Here is a 20,286-nt window from a genome sequence, read left to right on the forward strand (position 1 = left end):
TTGTCTCACACTCCTTAATGTTTCTCTTCTTGACAACTATATTTCAAGAAACCCTTCAAGTAGCATTTCTTTAATGGATTATAATTTCAATATAATTCATTCTACTTTCACATGTGTCAACAGAGGGATGAGACCTGTCCTTATCCTTTGATGCAAAAGTTCTGGTAGGTTTACTGCCCTCCAGATCGCAGAGCCGGAAGTTTAGCTTTGTTTTAGTTCAGAGTCAGATGCCTGGCCTGAGCAGGAACCTAGCATCAACTCAGTTTGCTAATTCTCTTCATTTTCCATCAGTTTCTTCAATTGTGTTTGAAAAAGCACCGCAGCACAGAGGGCAAAATCTCTTCTTGAAAGAACTGGCTCTAGAAGTTTAAAAGGGAAATGTTTTAGAAATGCACTAGTCATCTTGGCAAAGCAAAGACTTGAAGATATGCTGGCCACAGACCAAATTCTGAACCTTGTCTCCATATGTTTAGTGCCCATTGTAATCAGTGGGAGTCACACATTCATACATTCAACGACGGAATTTAAACCAGATGGCCAAATTTGTCCTCAGTTATAACCAAATGATTTCAATGGGGTTGCAAGAGTATAAGTTAAGACAGAACTTGGACTTAAGTGTTTTGATTCATGGACTTCATATTTAGATTGAGAGATGTGGGTCCAAATTCAGAAATGAGTCTAAGGAAATTTAAGTTGGTGTAATTTACACCTGATTCCAGCCTCTTCAGTGGCTAACTGAGAATCACTGCCATTTACCAAAGTGTAACTAACACTTTCTCTCTGAACTCAACACTCGAAGGCTAAGGGAGTTTAAGCTGGTGTAATGTACATGTTAAGAGACCAGAATAGTCAGCTGCAACAGGAAAAGCAGCTAACAAGTGGGTCTAAGTTAATGCAGATCACCTCCACTTTAATTTACAACTTCTACTGGTAAACTAATCCTGCCATCTTGCAGTCATAGAGTCATAGACTTTAAGGTCAGAAGGCACCGTTATGATCATCTAATCTGACTCCCCGCACAACGCAGGCCACAGAATCTCACCCACCCACTCCTGCAATAAACTTCTCACCTATGTCTGAGCTATTGAAGTCCTCAAATCATGGTTTAAAGACTTCAAGGTGCAGAGAATCCTCCAGCAAGTGACCCGTGCTCCATGCTGCAGAGGAAGGTGAAAAACCCCCAGGGCCTCTGCTAATCTGCCCTGGAGGAAAATTCCTTCCCGACCCCAAATATGGTGATCAGCTAAACCCTGAGCATGTGGGCAAGACTCACCAGCCAGACACCCAGGAAAGAATTCTCTGTAGTAACTCAGATCCCACTCCATTTAACATCCCATCACAGGCCATTGGGCATATTTACCGCTAATAGTCAAAGATCAATTAATTGCCAAAATTAGGCTATCCCATCATACTATTCCCTCCATAAACTTATCAAGCTTAGTCTTGAAGCCAGATATGTCTTTTGCCCCCATTGCTCCCCTTGGAAGGCTGTTCCAGAACTTTACTCCTCTGATGGTTAGAAACCTTTGTCTAATTTTAAGTCTAAACTTCCTGATGGCCAGTTTATATCCATTTGTTCTTGTGTCCACATTGGTACTGAGCTTAAATAATTCCTCTCCCTCCCTGGTATTTATCCCTCTGATATATTTATAGAGAGCAGTCAGATCTCCCCTCAGCCTTCTTTTGGTTAGGCTAAACAAGCCAAGCTCTTTGAGTCTCCTTTCATAAGACAGGTTTTCCATTCCTCTGATCATCCTAGTAGCCCATCTCTGTAGCTGTTCCAGTTTGAATTCATCCTTCTTAAACATGGGAGACCAGAACTGCACACAGTATTCCAAATGAGGTCTCACCGGTGCCTTGTATAATGGTACCAACACCGTCTTATCTCTACTGGAAATATCTCGCCTGATGCATCCCAAGACCACATTAGCTTTTTTCATGGCCATATCACATTGGCGGCTCATCGTCATCCTGTGATCAACCAATACTCCAAGGTCCTTCTCCTCCTCTGTTACTTCCAACTGATGCGTCCCCAGCTTATAACAAAAATTCTTGTTATTAATCCCTAAATGCATGACCTTGCACTTTTCACTATTAAATTTCATCCTATTACTATTACTCCAGTTTACAAGGTCATCCAGATCCTCCTGTAGGATATCCCGGTCCTTCTCTGTATTGGCAATTCCTCCCAGCTTTGGGTCATCCGCAAACTTTATTAGCACACTCCCACTTTTTGTGCCAAGGTCAGTAATTAAAAGATTAAATAAGATTGGTCTCAAAACCAGTCCCTGAGGAACTCCACTAGTAACCTCCCTCCAGCCTGACAGTTCACCTTTCAGAGTGACCCGTTGTAGTCTCCCCTTTAACCAGTTCCTTATCCACCTTTCAATTTTCATATTGATTCCCATCTTTTCCAATTTAACTAATAATTCCCCATGTGGAACCATTTCAAATGCCTTACTGAAATCGAGGTAAATTAGATCCACTGTGTTTAGACCTTATGCTCACCTGCCAATATGCACATTTATGCCTCCAGATTAGACCTACAGATATCCAAAGATAAGGTGTAAAGGTGTGAAAATCAATATTTCAGTCCTGCTCCCACTGAAATCAACTGGAGTTTTTTTCCATTGTGTCTCCCCTGGACTAAATCAGCTTTTGGGTCTGGCTCACTGTTCTCACACCTTAGTGTAGACAGTGTGTCACTAAACTACACAAAAGTCAAGTTCCAGACAGCAGAAAGGGGCCATGTTTCCATTTGAACAGATACAGTATTTCTTAATAGAGAATTTAAAACTTTCATATGATGCATTTATACCAGTTATATGCTGTTTGAGTGTTAAACAAAGTATTGCTTATTTGTACATAACAGCAACTCTGTTTCCCTCTTTGATAGATAATATTGTAGGATTTCACATCTAGGACCTAAGTTTTCATTATATAGCATATTCTGGCCATTCGGAACTTTATAATGACATTAGGAGAACTCAGATCCTTCTGCTCCAAAAGCATACACTGCTACCATGTGAGCTAAAAATGATTTTCTATTAGAATTAATCAATGGTGTGTCATAGACTGTCCTGCTAATTCTGTCCCATTAGAGGGTAATGGTATACACACTAGCCAGGTCATTACATAATACCTTGTCCTGCATCAAAACACATGTTTGAGCTGTAGTTACACTCCCATTTAACTTTACAGAGCCAGTGAAGCTAGAATTATTATTTAAACATAGCTCCTTTAGATTAGAAAATGATTCATATTGCTTAATATATTCAACCAATTCATCTTTAATTACTGCTGGCAAATTGTCCACAAACAGATTGTAACTTTCACCACTGTGTATTTGTTGTTCAAAATGGTATGCAAAATTTCTGCGAACAGTTCTTGAACTATGGCTTGTTTGTGAGCATTGAAAATCCAAACTGCTTCCCAACTGGCTGAATACAACTCTTAGAATCTGATTCTTGTGCAAATAACAGTGATTAGGAAATCACAATTCACTTTCTCAAAATAGTGACCCAAATACACTCTTCAGAAAATATTTCCACTCTCAAACTAATCTGTTGGAAAAGTGGAAAATGAAGACAGTCAAACAAAATGAGTTTAGCATTCTGAATACATATTTTATTTATTTATTTATTTATTTATTGCACCAGTTATATTGAAATTTACAGATGAATTTTTAAAATGTTTCTATCCTCCAAAGTGAAGATATAATATTTGTATTTAATGTGTGCACTATTTTTTATGATATTCTGAATTAAAAGATTTGCCTACTAAAGGAAGAGTTCTCAGACCTGGCACCAAGAAGACTCAAAGTGTGAGATAGTAGAGGCATTAGAAACTTCATCCATCTGTTGTACCGCACACCTCAGCTGGCCTTTCTCAGAAGCCAGGTGGAGTTTATATGGACTTTAGCCATTAATGATGTTGGTGTTTGTATGGAAAGTTTTGATTCCCTTTGTGTTCCCTCAAGATCACCTTGGTATATGTGATGTGTCAGACACTTGGCACAGCACTGGGTCACTTTACTTGGCATGTTGGGTAGCAGATAAGCTTCCATTTTACAGTGCTAGGGATTGACCCTGAACAACTCCCCTTGAAAGCAATGGGGATTTTTATCTTACTAAGGACATCGGGATCTGGCCTCTAGCTTTAAAATAACTGCTTATTTCTGTCATTTCTTGGGTTGCACATCTTGCATGTGGAAGAATAATATATAATAATCCCTGTAGGCTCTCCCTCCCCTTGCTCTACTCAGCTATGGTGTCTCTCTTGAGGATCCTCACTGTAGTAAGGAAGGGACCTAGCCTTCAAAATGAGTCCAAGAGAGGGACTTGTAGATTTCATTAACGCTTCATTCTACAGTGCAATTTCTTGCCCTTTTTAATGTCAGCCCTCCTCTGTATATACACAAGCCACAGCTGAATCACAGCATCAAGACTGGCTGAAGGCAGGAAGTCAGTTTCCCCCAACACATGAACAGAACTGTAAACTAGTGTTAGGGTTCCTTATGATGCAGGCACTCACCCCCCACTCTCACCCCAGGAACAGACAGTTTCCCTCTAAGTTGTTCTCCCAGCCTCTGTCACAAAATGATTTTGAGGTGCTGGTTAGTCTTTCACCCAAGCATCTTGCGTAGCACATGGCAATGTGCTAGCTTTTCTCTACTTGCCAGCATTTGAAAGCTATAAATAGGCGCACATTAAACTCCACTGAAATACATTTTACTTGGAAATACACTCCAACATTTCAGATACATAAATACACATCAAACTGGGAATGCCACATATACCCAAGACAAGACCTGTAAGAAGGGTCTGGCAGGGGAAAAGAAGGCAAAGAAATCTTTGTCAGGGAAGACAGAGGACATTGGGAACTCAGTACATTTACTTACCTGGTATCAGCATTGAAAAACAGAATAGGTACGGCTAGAAGCTGGAGAGAAGGACGCTGTAGACCAATCTATATACCATCACAGAAAGTGTGTCTCTGTCCATCCTCCACTGCATGAATCATAGAATCATAGAATATCAGGGATGGAAGGGACCTCAGAAGGTCATCTAGTCCAACCCCCTGCTCAAAGCAGGACCAATTCCCAATTAAATCGTCCCAGCCAGGGTTTTGTCAAGCCTGACCTTAAAAACTTCTAAGAAAGGAGATTCTACCACCTCCCTAGGTAATGCATTCCAGTGTTTCACCACCCTCCTAGTGAAAAAGTTTTTCCTAATATCCAACCTAAACCTCCCCCACTGCAACTTGAGACCATTACTCTTTGTCCTGTCCTTTTCTACCACTGAGAATAGTCTAGAACCATCCTCTCAGGTAGTTGAAAGCAGCTATCAAATCCCCCCTCATTCTTCTCTTCTGCAGACTAAACAATCCCAGTTCCCTCAGCCTCTCCTCATAAGTCATGTGTTCCAGACCCCTAATCATTTTTGTTGCCTTCGCTGGACTCTCTCCAATTTATCCACATCCTTCTTGTAGTGTGGGGCCCAAAACTGGACACAGTACTCCAGATGAGGCCTCACCAATGTTGAATAGAGGGGGACGATCACGTCCCTCGATCTGCTCGCTATGCCCCTACTTATACGTCCCAAAATGCCATTGGCCTTCTTGGCAACACTGCTGACTCATATCCAGCTTCTCGTCCACTGTCACCCCTAGGTCCTTTTCCGCAGAACTGCTGCCTAGCCATTCGGTCCCTAGTCTGTAGCTGTGCATTGGGTTCTTCCGTCCTAAGTGCAGGACCCTGCACTTATCCTTATTGAACCTCATCAAATTTCTTTTGGCCCAATCCTCCAATTTGTCTAGGTCCCTCTGTATCCTATCCCTCCCCTCCAGCGTATCTACCACTCCTCCCAGTTTAGTATCATCCGCAAATTTGCTGAGAGTGCAATCCACACCATCCTCCAGATCATTTATGAAGATATTGAACAAAACCGGCCCCAGGACTGACCCTGGGGCACTCCACTTGACACCGGCTGCCAACTAGACATGGAGCCATTGATCACTACCCATTGAGCCCGACAATCTAGCCAACTTTCTACCCACCTTATAGTCCATTCATCCAGCCCATACTTCTTTATCTTGCTGACAAGAATACTGTGGGAGACCGGGTCAAAAGCTTTGCTAAAGTCAAGAAACAATACATCCACTGCTTTCCCTTCATCCACAGAACCAGTAATCTCATCATAGAAGGCGATTAGATTAGTCAGGCATGACCTTCCCTTGGTGAATTCATGCTGACTGTTCCTGATCACTTTCCTCTCATGTAAGTGCTTCAGGATTGATTCTTTGAGGACCTGCTCCATGATTTTTCCGGGGACTGAGGTGAGGCTGACTAGCCTGTAGTTCCCAGGATCCTCCTTCTTCCCTTTTTTAAAGATGGGCACTACATTAGCCTTTTTCCAGTCATCCGGGACTTCCCCCATTCGCCACGAGTTTTCAAAGATAATGGCCAATGGCTCTGCAATCACAACCACCAATTCCTTTAGCACTCTCGGATGCAACTCATCCGGCCCCATGGACTTGTGCACGTCTAGCTTTTCTAAATAGTCCCTAACCACCTCTTTCTCCACAGAGGGCTGGCCATCTATTCCCCATGTTGTGATGCCCAGCGCAGCAGTCTGGGAGCTGACCTTGTTTGTGAAGACAGAGGCAAAAAAAGCATTGAGTACATTAGCTTTTTCCACATCCTCTGTCACTAGGTTGCCTCCCTCATTCATTAAGGGGCCCACACTTTCCTTGGCTTTCTTCTTGTTGCCAACATACCTGAAGAAACCCTTCTTGTTACTCTTGACATCTCTCGCTAGCTGCAGCTCCAGGTGCGATTTGGCCCTCCTGATTTCATTCCTACATGCCCGAGCAATATTTTTATACTCTTCCCTGGTCATATGTCCAACCTTCCACTTCTTGTAAGCTTCTTTTTTATGTTTAAGATCCGCTAGGATTTCACCGTTAAGCCAAGCTGGTCGCCTGCCATATTTACTTTTCTTTCGACACATCGGGATGGTTTGTCCCTGTAACCTCAACAGGGATTCCTTGAAATACAGCCAGCTCTCCTGGACTCCTTTCCCCTTCATGTTAGTCCCCCAGGGGATCCTACCCATCTGTTCCCTGAGGGAGTTGAAGTCTGCTTTCCTGAAGTCCAGGGTCCGTATCCTGCTGCTTACCTTTCTTCCCTGTGTCAGGATCCTGAACTCAACCAACTCATGGTCACTGCCTCCCAGATTCCCATCCACTTTTGCTTCCCCCACTAATTCTTCCCAGTTTGTGAGCAGCAGGTCAAGAAAAGCTCATGAAGAATGACTGTCAGAGGTGCTCCAGTGTATGCAATCAGGTTCCCTCTACTGGTTGCAGCCTAAAAGGGACATAAACACAAGCAAGGAGAGATGTGGATGAAGAAGGGGAGGAAGAGAAATTGAGAGACAAAAGAGGGTGAGGGAAGAGGGGAGAGAACAAGATAGAATGGAGAATGAGGAGGGGAAGAGTGTGAGTTAATGCCACAATCCACAGGCACAAGCCAGTGGCAAGTAAGATGCTAAAAATATAAAGACAACTCTTTTGAAATGGTTTGGCATGTTTGCACTGTCTGAGGCATTTCTGGACAAATAAGGATTGGTTTCACCCCAGAATATGAAAACCTTCCTGGTTCTGCTGCTGCAAGAGTTTTATGATATATAGGGATCACTCTTCCCATAACTGAAATGTCACCTCTGGAATGAAACACAAGAGCTGCTTGTCAATTAAAGTAACGCTACTCATCAGCTTAGGACAGGAAGTGAAGAGCACTGAATACAGCTGAAGCTACATGGGAATTGCATATAGGCAGGCAGTAACAGCCAGAGTTGAAATTTGGCCAGAACAGAGGCTTGAGTTTGTGGGAAGCAGGAAACAGATTCCTGCATGATGATCATAAATTTTGCTCCATGAAGACAAAGTGGCCGTGAAGCAACACCCATCTTATGGACATGGATACCAAGAATTTAAAATCAGGAGCATAACAAAATCATCCATGTGCTTGGGATCCTGGCTAGGACAGAGGGTATTGACCTATTCACCTACTGGAAGAACATTTTGTCTCCTGTGCTGTGCATGAAAGTTAATGGATAACGATGAATGAACACTAAATGGAGAAGAGTTACTGCATCCCTGCCAGCCCAATGGTAGCTACACAGGTGCACTGGATATTGTACAAGCTACTCAGTTGTCAAAGGGAGAGAAAAGGGTCAATTTCCACTGAATCCAGTGCTACTTCCATTCACATGGGAGTAGTAACTCATAATGGCAAAACTCACAGTGATTTCAGTAGGAGCAGGATCAGATTTGATGGCAGTTACAGATGTTCAGGACATCTTGAGAGATGTCAGATAATCTTACAAAACACCCTCAGTCCCTAGTCAAGAGGCCAGTCGCATGACCTCAGATTTTCTTTTCAGATATAATTTCACTCCCTTTTGGAATCCTCACAAACTGGATTATTGTTTATCTAGTGCCATAAGTGGACAAAGGATTGTACAATGGGTTAACACTGCCAGTCAACAAAGTTGCTGATGCAGCAGTAACCTTTACTGTTCCCATTTTATATATAGGAAAAAGAGCGAGGTTAAGAAACTTGCTCAAACAAGGTCATAGAGCAAATCGTAGAGATAGGAATATAAGGCAGATCTCTGAACTTTCAATAGTAGAGAACACTACCATAAAAACACTGGCTAGTAACTCATAATTCTATCTAGCTGTGATCCACAATTACTAAAGAGTCAGTTCTGTTAGAATCCAAAAGTTGGACCCCTTCATGGTGAAATTTCTGTTGGTTGACACAGAAGTATTTGCCCATTATCTTATCTATGAGGCTTCTGTCCTACTCACACTCCATTGCTTACTTCCTTTTTGCTGTTATCACAGTACTCCTCAGGAAGAACCTCATCTTCATTATGAACCTTGTTATATACTAGTTTATTCTCATCTTAGTCATCATATTACTTCTGAAATATGATCTATCCATCTTGGGCATCAGTCTGCAGAGAGAGAACACTGGCTCCAGCTCAGGGTCAGTGTCTCCAAGCAGTAAATACCATAAGCTTCTGACTTTTGATAACTTGTGGTTAAGGAGGATGGCTTGGAATCAGGAGGGCCGGGTCCTGTTCTAAGGTCCACCTTCTTCTACGACCTGGGGCAAGCCACTTAACCTTTTTGTGCCTCAGTTTCTTCATCAGAAATGCAGATTTACTTACCTCACAGGGATGTGTGAGGCTGAATTCATTAATGTTTGTGAGAAGAGCTGAGATTCTACAACAAAGGTGCTACAATACAATTAAATGCTCTTGGACCACCTAGAGTAGAAAAGATGTGGTATTTCCCTCTGATATTTGGAGTTTACCTGGTGGCTCATTATGGTTTATCTGTTAAAAAAATGTCAGTGAATATGATTAACCAGCCTCCTCCAACACACCTTGTTCATGCAGATGAGCTCTCAGTGAATGTGGGAGATCTTTGATTTCATTGCCTGGTTACAAACCACTTAGAAATGTAAAAGTTGCAAATGGAGAATTTGGGGTGTAACCACCATTCTTGACTTTTTAATACAGTGGAGATTTTACTGATTTTAATCTCATCCAATACAGACCAAGTACTGTATCCAATCCATTAGCTCTAAATCCAGTATTTTAGATTGTAAACTCTTTGGAGCAGGGATTATAATTTACTATATAATTTATATAGTGCGTAGCGCAATGGGGCTTTATCTAGATGAGGCCTAATAACTACCACAGTATCAATCACAGAATAGAATAATAGAAATGTAGGAGGGGAAGGGATCTTGATAAGTTTTCTAGTCCAGTCCCCTGCACTGAGGCAGGACTAAGTATTATCTTTCTAGACCATCCCTGACAGGTGTTTGTCTAACCTGTTCTTAAAAACGTCCAATGATGGAGATTCCACAACCTCCCTTGGTAATTTGTTCTAGTGCTTAACTACCCTGACAGGAAGTTTTTCCTAACGTCTAAACTAAATCTCCCTTGCTGCAATTTAAGACCTTTACTTCTGGTCCTGTCCTCTGTGAATAAGGAGAACTATTTATCACCCTCCTCTTTATACAACCTTTTACATACTTGAAGACTGCTACCAGTCTCCACCTCAGTCTTCTCTTCTCCAGATGAAACAAACCCATTTATTTCAATCTTTCATCATAGGTCATATTTTCTAGATCTTTAATAATTTTTGTTGCTCTCCTCTGGACTTTCTCCAATTTATCCACAGATTTCCTGAAGTGTGGTGCCCAGAACTGGACACAGTACTCCAGTTGAGGCCTAATCAGTGCTGAGTAGAGTAGAAAAATTACTTCTTGTGTGTTGCTTACAACACTCCTGCTAATACATACCAGTATGATGTTTGCTCTTTTTGCAATAGTTTTACATTGTTGACTCATATTTAGTTTGAGATACACTATGACCCTCAGATCTTTTTCTGCACTACTCTTTTCTAGGCAGTCATTTTCCATTTTGTGTTTGTGCAGTTGATTATTCATTCCAAAGTGGAGTACTTTGCATTTGTCCTTATGAATTTCATCCTATTTATTTCAGACCATTTCTCCAATTTGTCAAGATCATTTTGAATTTTAATCCTTATCCTCCAAAGCACTTGCAACCCCTCCCAGCTTGCTATCATTCGCAGACTTTATAAGTGTGCTCTCTATGCCATTATCCAAATAATTTATGAAGATATTTAACAGAACTGGATCCAGGACAGATCCCTGTGGGATCCCACTCAATAATCCCTTCCAGCTTGACTGTGAACCATTGATAACTACTCTGAGTATGGTTCTCTAAGCAGTTGCGTACCCACCTCATAGTAGGCTTTTCTAGACTGTATTTCCTTGTTTGCTTATGAGAAGGTCATGTGAGACAGTATCAAAAGCCTTACAAAAGTGAAGATATATCACATCTACTATTTACTCCCTATTCACAAGGCTTGTTGCCCTGTCAAAGGAGGATATTAGATTGGTTTGACATGATTTGTTCTTCACTGTTTCTTATTACCTTCTTATCTTCTAGGTTCTTACAAAATGATTGATTGACGATTTGCTCCATTACCTTTCCGAGTACCGAAGTTAAGCTGAGTGATCTATTATTCCCTGAGTTATCCTTATTCCCCTTTTTATAAATAGGTACTATATTTGCCCTTTTCCAGCCCTCTGGGATCTCTCCCATTTTCCATGAGTTCTCTTCAGCCAGTTCCATAAGTATTCTAGGAAGTATTTCATCAGGCCCTGCCCACTTGAAGACATGTAACTTGTCTAAATAATTCTTAACTTGTTCCTTCCATATTTTAGCCGCAGATCCTACCCCATTTACACTGGTGTTCACTGTTTGTCATTTGATCACTGCTAACCTTTCTGGTGAAAACTGAAACAAAATGTCATTTAGCATGTCTGCCATTTCCACATTTGCTGTTATTGCCTTTGTGTAAAGGGCCTACCCCTGTCCTCAGTCTTCCTCTTGCTTCTAATGTATTTGTAAAATGTTTTCTTGTTAATCTTTGTGTCCTTAGCTCATTTTATGCCTTGGCCTTTCTAATTTTGTCCCTACAAGCTTATGGTTGTTTATTTTCATCCATTGTAATTTGACCTAGTTTCCAATTTTTGTAGGACTCTTTCAGGTCAATATTTATTTATTATGATGATTATTAATGATCTTTATAACTAGAGGGCTTCATTTTTCCTTTTCATATGTACAAAGAGAAACCAAGCAAAAACTATGCAGAAAATTCAAAAGGCATAAAAACAAACAGGGTGCAAAATTTAACCCTCATTGGCAACCTATTTTAGAAAAAAAATTGGAAATTATATCCCATTTTAGAACACAGCCTAACTATGAAGTCGCTACTAGGTGCCTCCGTAATACTACGAGCTTTTGTAACACATCTATCAAAAACCTGAAAGTGCTTCATTAAATCAGGGGTGGGCAAACTTTTTGGCCCGAGGGCCACATCTGGGTATGGAAATTGTATGGCGGGCCATGAATGCTCATGGAATTGGGGTTGGGGTGCAGGAGGGGGTGAGGACTCAGGCTGGGGGAGTTGGCTCTGGGGTGGGACCAGAAATGAGGAGTTCAGGGTGTGGGAGGGGGCTCCAGGCTGGGGCAGGGGGTTGGGGTGTGGGAGGGGGGTGAGGGCTCCAGCTGAGGGTGCCGGCTCTGGGGTGGGGCTGCGGATGAGGGGTTTGGGGTGCAGGAGGGTGCTCTGGCCTGGGATCGAGGGGTTCGGAGGCCGGGAGGGGGATCAGGGCTGGGGCAGGAGGTTGGAACGCAGGAGGGGCTCAGAGGTGCAGGTTTCAGCCGGCGCTTACCTCAAGCAGCTCCCGGAAGCAGCGCCATGTCCCCACTTGGGGCGGGGGCAGTACGCAGAGCCCCCTGGATGCCACTAAGCATAGGAACTGGAGGGGGGACATGCCGCTGTTTCCGGGAGCCGCGTGGAGTCACAGCATGTGTGCACAGAGCGGCTCCCGACCCCGCTCCTTGGCTGGAGCCAGATTAAATCGGCTGATGGTCCAGATGTGGCTCCTGAGCCATAGTTTGCCCACCCCTGCATTAAATGAATGTATCCCTGTGAGGTAGGGAAGAAGTACATTCCCTTATTACATGTGGACAAACTGAAGCACAAATGCAGGAGGTGGGAGACCCCAGCTCCAACCCCTTGCTCCAATGGCTCTCATTATTCACCCAGAGTGGAACAGCTTGAATAGGAGACACTGAGGGAGCCCCACACTGAATATCCCTTCACTCAGTGGTTGGAGCACTCTCCTGAGAGATGGAAGCCCCCTGCTCAAATACTCTCCTCCCATGGCAAGGGGTGGGGGGAGTGAATTTGGCTCTCCCACATCTCAGGTCAATTCTCTAACCCCTGGGCTAAATGTTATAGGTTGGCGCCTCCTCCAATAACATTTGATTCAAGGACTTACCCCTGCTGTATGGCTTTGTGCCCCTTGGATGTTATTATACAGTTATTGTGCCCACCTTTGCTTAGATCTAGATATGTTATTGGAAACAAAAGGAAAGCATTATGTACATGTATATTCTTGTCACAGTTACAATAAAGAGTTTAAAAAACTCAAAAACTTATTTTCTCAACTACTTATTCCTAATTAGGTTATCCTTGAGCTAAGACAATCCTGAAGTTTTAGAATGAGTGTGTTTTCATTATCCACGCTCACATGGGTGGATCTAAAAATTATCTTAATGCATGAAAAAATACAATTCCCAGGTTAAAAGGCTACCCAAGTGGAAGTTTTTCTGTTTACTCACTATGTGATCTAATCTGGCCAACAAACAAACAAAGCAAAAACAAAACAAAAAAATCTTTTGGACCAGATCTCTGTCTGACCACACAATACTTGGCACAGGACCCAGAGATAAGAGAAAAATAACTTCCTACCACCATTGTGGTCATTGGCTCTTGGGACAGGCCAGGAATGATTTGGCCCTTGCCATGAGTTACAGCAGGGATCTCAAACTCAAATCACCATGAGGGCCACATGAGGACTAGTACATTGGCCCAAGGGCCACATCACTGAAACCTTTTCATACAACAATACAAAAGTATAGTGAAAAATGAAAAAAATGAAGAATAATATAGTATGCTATTAAAAGTCAATGTATTAACTTTTTTTAAACTGTAATGCAAAGAGGAGTTTTAATAAAATATAAACACTCAGTCATGCACCTCACTCAAATGACAAAACACGCATTTACTTTAGAATTACTTCGGTTAAAGCCCTTCCCCTGCCCCTTGCCTCGTCCCGCCCCCCATTCCACCCCTTCCATGAGGCCCCACCCCTGCCCTGCTTCTTCCCACACCTTCCCCACCCCCATTCCAACCCCTTCCCCAAAGTCTCTGCCCCCTCCCTGCCCCTATTCCAACCCCTTCCCCAAATCCCCGCCCCAGCCCCGCCTCTTCTCCATCTCCTTCCCTGAGCGTGCTGCGTCCCCGGTCCTCCCCCCTCCCTCTGGGAAAGTCCTATGCGCCACCAAATAGCTGTTGGGTGGCAGGAAGTGCTGGGAGGTAGGCAGAGGAGCGGGGACATGGTGTGCTCGGGAAGGGCCGGGGGGGAGGGGAGCTTGGTTGCCAGTGGAGTTGGCGCCTATGGCGGGGAGCAGGAAATAACTCTGCGGGCTGCATACGGCCCGTGGGCCGTGTCTTTGAGACCCCTGAGTTACAGCAACCCAAAGACTGGCTACTCATAGTCCCAGAAGGCCTTGCAGCAGCTGGGGATTGCCATAACACTGACATGCCCACATGTGCCTCCTTTGTCTCAGGAACACCCTGTACACTAGCGTCGAGGAGGGAATGTTGGTTGCTATATCAGCTCTTGGACACCTGGGAATTCCCCTTCCCTCGTGAGAGCCTCCAGGTAGCCAGTTACGCTGATTTTCCAGAGTGGGGTCCAGAATCAGAGTTAAACCCAAGGTTTAATTTCCCCAATAGATTATAAAAATCTGAAAATAGATTCAAATGAAAGTGCATCCTTTATCAGATCTCTAATGTGATGACGATGGCATACTTGAATTCATCAAGGGCTGAAGCAATGATATGAAAAAGCTGTAAATGAAGAGGAAGTGGGGTGGTAAAGGCTAGAGGAGCACACCATTTCTTTTCACTTTCATAGTGGTGTGGTAGAGGTTTCTCTCACACTCATGCCATCCTCAGTGATTCTAATGCTTCTTATTGATGGAACGTAGACAATTCTAGACTTGGAAGTTTCTCTTAAACAGTAAATAGACTTCCCTTGCTACAACAGTGTAAACAGCTGATTGTGACAGATTAAGGGAAGACTAGATTTACCATAATCTGAGGTTTAAACTAAGGGCCAGATCCTCAGCTGGTGTAAAATGGCAAGAGCTCAATTAAAAGCAATGGAATGACACCAATTTACATCAGCTGAGGAACTGGAACCTAGGAGCTCACAGTCTTCCTGGTGCCTCGTTTCTAAAGGAATGTACTCCAAAGTGGCTTTGTACACCACTCTCAAGAAGAGGGCACTTTCAAATGGCATTTTCCCACCAGGAATGGTCTGACTCTTAATGCCAGCAAACCCAGACTCCTCAGCCCTCGTTCCTCCAAGGTCCTGTCTGCACTGCAAAAATAACCAGTGCCAAGGAATCCAAAGACAACCCAACCATTTCCTCAGTACTCAGTAGCCTTGCAGTGCAGATGGTTAAAACATGGTTTAGTCCTATGTCTTCACACTGAACTTCATCTTTTTATTTGTAAACCTGAGATCAGCTCCGGGAATGGCCCCTCACCTTCATTTACTCTAACAGTGTCTCACAGATATCTGCATTCTAGTAATAGTTCTCCAGCTGGGACTGAAAATGCAGCTTTCCAAAGAAGATAATCAGTTCCAGGACCTCTGAAGGGATCTATGCGGATGCACAGGGGGCATGGCTTTCATGAGTATATGAACTTCCTCCTACCTGGTATCAAAAAAAGGGGCACGCCTGGCTTCCTGCCAACATTATAAATGGAGATGTGACAGCTAGTTAAGGTGACCCTGGAGCTGTTGAGTGGCACACAGATACTAAAACAATTTAAGCCAGCTGTGAAGCAATGCAGATCTTGACTACATGAAGGTGTGAAGCAATGCAGTGTGGGATAGTAACTGGAGGCCTATCAGCAGCAAAGTAGTTAGTAATTCGGCTACATGAACCTTAAAGGAACAAACTCACTGTGACATGGAGTTACTCCTGTCCCAAGGAGGACTACTGTGGTTCTCAGCCTTTCCAGACTACTGTACCCCTTTCAGGAGTCTGATTTGTCTTGAGTACCCCAAATTTCACCTCACTTAAAAACTAGTTGCTTACAAAATCAGACATAAAAATACTAAAGTGTCACAGCACACTGTTACTGAAAAACTGCTTACTTTCTCATTTTTACCATATAATTATAAATCAATTGGAATCTAAATATTGTACTTACATTTCAGTGTGATATTTGAACCTGTTTTTCACTTGTGAGCCTTCTCTGAAGCTCAAGCCCCAGGCAGGAGGGCTGAAGCATGTAACTTAGCTTCGCAGGGCCCCCAGTGGCGTAGGGCCCCAGGCAATTGTCCTGCTTGCCACCCCCAATATTGGCCCTGCACTTGCAATCCCGCTAAACTCACCGCGTGACTGTCCTGGGGGCTGCAAGCCCCAGGTTGAGAAACACTGAGCTAGACAAGTTGAGTAGCCCCTGGAAGACTTCTGCATACTCCACTGACCTAAGACACCAAATAATTCACTTTTAAAAAAGGTGGTGTATGGTGGACACAAGACACCTTTAGGGCAAACTAAATCCAAACTAAGTTAAAATTCCAGTATTGACAAGCCTTCAGTTAAGTATAAAGCCATGTCCTTGGATGCAGAAAGACACAGTGGCAGAAACCCACTTCCTTGGCACATTTAATTAGTTGGATTGCTGACAGCAAATATGTGGTTTGTGTTGAGGCACGTGTTTGGGGAGTGAAGGGAAGGTTTAATTTTCTGGCTTCTGCTCTGAGGGCTTCCTAAAAAACACATGAGTTAGAAGGCCAACACGTGGCACTCAAAGTGAGATTAAAAAATTGCACTACTCAGGGGCTGAACCTGAAAGTTGAGCGGGGGCAGCTCAGCAAGATGTGGCTTGTTTTCATAGCAGAGCAAAACCTTCTTCCCACCCAGAGAACATGTTATGCTCATGGTAATTGCATGTACTTTCCCATGCGTCTTACTGAAACACAGGGAGAATCACCGGAAGAAAATAAAATTTTCCACAGAATTTCCATTCTGATGTTGTTTTTTAGGGCTAGAGCAATTACAGTTTTATAATCCTGCAGGGAACAGGTTGGGATAGCTGCGTGTTGGAGAATTGGAAATTTTCTACAATGGGAAAAATTATTCCTGTTAGCAAATGCTGCGTTAACTTACATTTTAAGTAACACGTTATTAACATGTAACCAGCTGGCTTTCTAAACATGTCTTTCTCTACAGTAGGTGCTTAACAACATGTTAAATAAGATGTGTGAGTAAAACATGTTTCCTAATACACCTCATTTTTGAGGGTCTACCAGTAGGAAGAGGTAGAACAGTAAATAAGCAGTAGCAGAGACAGACTGAGTACCACAGATGGATCAGAAGATTAGTAATAATGGGAAACAGCTTTTTGCCATCAGGGCACTGGTTCACATCTGATTTTGAATTGGTAGTGACAAAAAAATCAGTGCTATCTAATGACTGTAAAATAAGTTGGTGGTCTCAGCCAATTTCTTAGTGGATAGTATCCGTAACTTCAGGACTGTTGTCAACTTTATTTGCAATCTCATCAGAAAGCCCAAGTATTGAACAGGCATGGGGCCTGACCCTAGAGGTGATCAGCACTGATGAAACATTGGCAAGCCAGTGTGGGGAATCTGCTGCTCCATTTGTCCTTGTTCTGTGGCTAAAGAGTATCAGTCCGCACCTTTCTCATGTACAGAGCTGGACCTTTCTCATGTGCAGAGCCATTTAAGACTAGGGGGCAGTATGGGCTATGTTATTATTATAGCACAATTATAGCAGAATATTATAGCACACCCTAAGAGCAGAACAATACAAAATGAATGCTTTAAAACAACAGAAGTCTCAGAGTAACTGCAGGCAGATCTGCCTGCTTTAAGCTCAGGAAGGCTACACCCTAGCAGTACAAACAACTCTTTCCCAGGCTTGGGAGGAATGTGAAAAAACAATTTAAGACTAAGCTCACGAACAACATGTACCATTTGTATCCTTTCAGCTCAGGAACAGGCTTTTTTAAAAACAAAAAACAAATTGCAGATAATACAGATCTTGGCATTGCTGTTCTGTTGTTTCTCTGCCCCTATGGCAAGCGCAGTGAAAAAACCCAAGTCTTGCTGGAGCACACAGTTTCATCTGGCACACGTTGTTATTTAGAAATTGAAAACAGAAAAGCAAACGAACAAGTTAAACAGTGCAGAGATTACAACAACTGGTGGAAAGTTACAGTGTTGGCATTTCTGCTTCTCATGGAGGCCAAAGTTGTTGGACTTGTGTCCACAAAAATCACACTAATTTTCCTTTTATTTTGTGATTCACCATTTTACTGATCTTCAGCAAATATAAAAATGAAGGTGCAAAGCCACTGAGAAGAAAACAAACAGCAAGATGCCAAGTTATTGGGGACAAGGGGATATCATAATACTTTGCACTGTGTAGTGTTTTTCATCCATAGGTTTCACAGTGCTTCACAAGGTGAATATTATTAACCCCATTTTACAGCTGGGGAAACGGAGGTACTGAGAGATTGTTTGTTTGTTTGCTCAAGGTTCTACAATGAGTAAGTGGCAGAATTCTGTTCTCTGGACTCTCAAGCTAGTGCCCTATGTACCACTAGAGCCTTATGTGAAGTGGAGAATTTGCACCAGTTTAACTAAATCAATTTTAAACCCCTTACTAAATGCAATGAAACCAGTTTAAACCTTGCTCAGGTAAGTCTTACTTGCATTAGTAAATTGCCAAATTAAGCTAAACCAATTTAGGCAAGGGTTTAAGTGATTCAAACGTATTTACATAATAAGTTTGCCTTGGCTTAACTAGATTGATTTTAAAAAATGTAGTTAAACCAGGGCAACTTCTCCTATATAATAGACAAGACCTAGGAAAGACGGAAAGAAAAGACGACAGCAAAAGGGCGAGAGGGGAAGACACCCATGAGACATGATGAAGTCAATCTTTTTTAAAAAGCACAAATGAGCTGGCTCTGCACAGAGGTTACTCTATTGGGCCAGGGTGAAAAGAATCTTTGACCTCCAGTTACTCAGCACACAAACAAATCCTCCTTGTATCTGCAGCTCCTGAGCCGCATTTATTTCCATGACTGCAATACCACCTCGGTAGGAGAGGAAGGACGGACAGTGGAGCCACATAGGTGAACACCCACTGTTAGCACCCACTCCAAAGACTTTTCTGTGTTTCTGAAGACGAGTTTAAACACTCCTGTTGGAGAGGTGAGGTGATGTGGCTCATTTCCTCTAGGAAGAGGCAGAAAGTGCTGCCACCATATGACTTCAGTCCTAGCTCAGGACCACCACTCAGGTTGCAGAGACTTTTGGGAATTTCAGCAGTAATATATCAGGACAGGATACACTTTGGAATCTATTGGAGCCCAGAAAAGTATCAGTAAAACTCAGCATTTGAAGTGCCTTTTGCCAGCAGGATCTGCTGCTCCTTTCCCTTCCAATTTTGGACTCAGCATGTTCCTTTAACTTCCTAATGGGTTTCCAAAAGAGGATTCCCTATGTAGACATTCTCCCTGGACTCCTGATTCCCTTTGCTAACATCTTGCAATTCCCTCTGGTTTGTTTTTTCCATTGGAAACCTAAGATTCACTCCCTCACACCCTAAGAGATTTACCCAGGTGTTGAATTTACCCGGTGCAATATTTGGTTAGGACTTTCATAAGCACCTGTGGAAATTAGGCACTAAATTCCCATTGATTTATGAAGGGAATTGTTGCCTAACTCTTATCTGTTTTTGAAACCCCTTCCCAAAGTTTCTCCCATCAGACTTTTTTTTTTTTACTCCTGGAAACTTGAAAAAGAGCAAAAGACAGAAAACAGTTTTTACGCCTATCACAGAGCACATGGTAAATGGCTGCTACTGAGATTCTAAAAATCTCTGTAGTGTTTACTTCCAATAAGGAGGAAGATGTGAAACTCATTAGAAAAAGGTACTGTTAAAATTTTAAAAACATAACTACATTACTACCCAGTGGAACATAGTCACTTAAGAAGAGAGTGAAGAGTGCAGTAGGATCTTTATACAGCCCCATTTTCTACTTTTGTTTTTATAAGGAAATTAAGGAAAGGTGTATTTTCACTTAGTGTATCTCATCTTCTCATGTACATGTTAGATCAGATAAATAAAGAGAGTCTTTTATGGAGGAAGAAAAAAACCAGACCTCACTGATTTTTGGTGCATTTCTGTTTTTATTATAATTATGTTTTGAAAAAACTCCTGTGTATTGTAACTCAGGGTTAAGGATGAAATCTTGGAGCCACTGAAATCTATCAAAAAAATCCCATTGGCTTTAATGGGGTCAGGATTTCACAGTAAATTTTAAATGCTTTTGTCTTTTTAACTCCTCTTCTAATAATGGTATCACCTAGGTAAGATTTAAGAGAGATTCAGGAGAGATCTACAGAGGATGGAATTAATCATGAGTAATGAACATTATATATATGTTAGTTATCAGGAAAGAGGCTGCAATTTTTTGAAA

The 20,286-nt window shown here is 42.4% G+C and overlaps 1 protein-coding gene across 1 annotated transcript in view; it reads left to right on the forward strand.

Annotated features, from left to right (window-relative positions):
• Nucleotides 1-20,286, forward strand: part of AP3S1 (adaptor related protein complex 3 subunit sigma 1) — a 143,240-nt gene that overhangs the window by 44,788 nt on the left and 78,166 nt on the right. The window lies entirely within an intron of this gene.

This window comes from Lepidochelys olivacea (assembly GCF_965140295.1).
Source record: "Lepidochelys olivacea isolate rLepOli2 genome assembly, chromosome: 5".
In the NCBI taxonomy this organism is placed as follows: Eukaryota; Metazoa; Chordata; order Testudines; family Cheloniidae; genus Lepidochelys; species Lepidochelys olivacea.